Raw genomic sequence first — 260 nt, forward strand, 5'->3', positions numbered from 1 at the left:
AGAAGCACCAAAGGCCCCGCAACCCACAGGCACAGGGCGCTTTCCCCTCCTCCAGCCGCCCCGAGTTCGACCCCCTCTGCCACACGCGGACCGAGGTGTGTACAGGAGCCCTTGGCGTCGTCTATAAACCTCCCAATTAGGATTAATGAACGTGAACCGAAAAGCTTCCTTGTGGAGTCCCTGGCTGGTGCTTTAAGGAAGGGCGTGGGGGTGAGTGGGTGGACTTGGCTGTGAGATGCTCTGCTCTTTTTGGGGTTGTC

At 58.8% G+C, this 260-nt stretch overlaps 1 protein-coding gene across 1 annotated transcript in view; it reads right to left on the bottom strand.

Moving 5' to 3' along the window:
• LOC119588128 (secretin receptor-like) overlaps positions 1-260 on the bottom strand; it is a gene marked incomplete in the record, with an annotated part of 160,037 nt that overhangs the window by 46,736 nt on the left and 113,041 nt on the right.

Source organism: Penaeus monodon, chromosome 23, assembly GCF_015228065.2.
Source record: "Penaeus monodon isolate SGIC_2016 chromosome 23, NSTDA_Pmon_1, whole genome shotgun sequence".
In the NCBI taxonomy this organism is placed as follows: Eukaryota; Metazoa; Arthropoda; class Malacostraca; order Decapoda; family Penaeidae; genus Penaeus; species Penaeus monodon.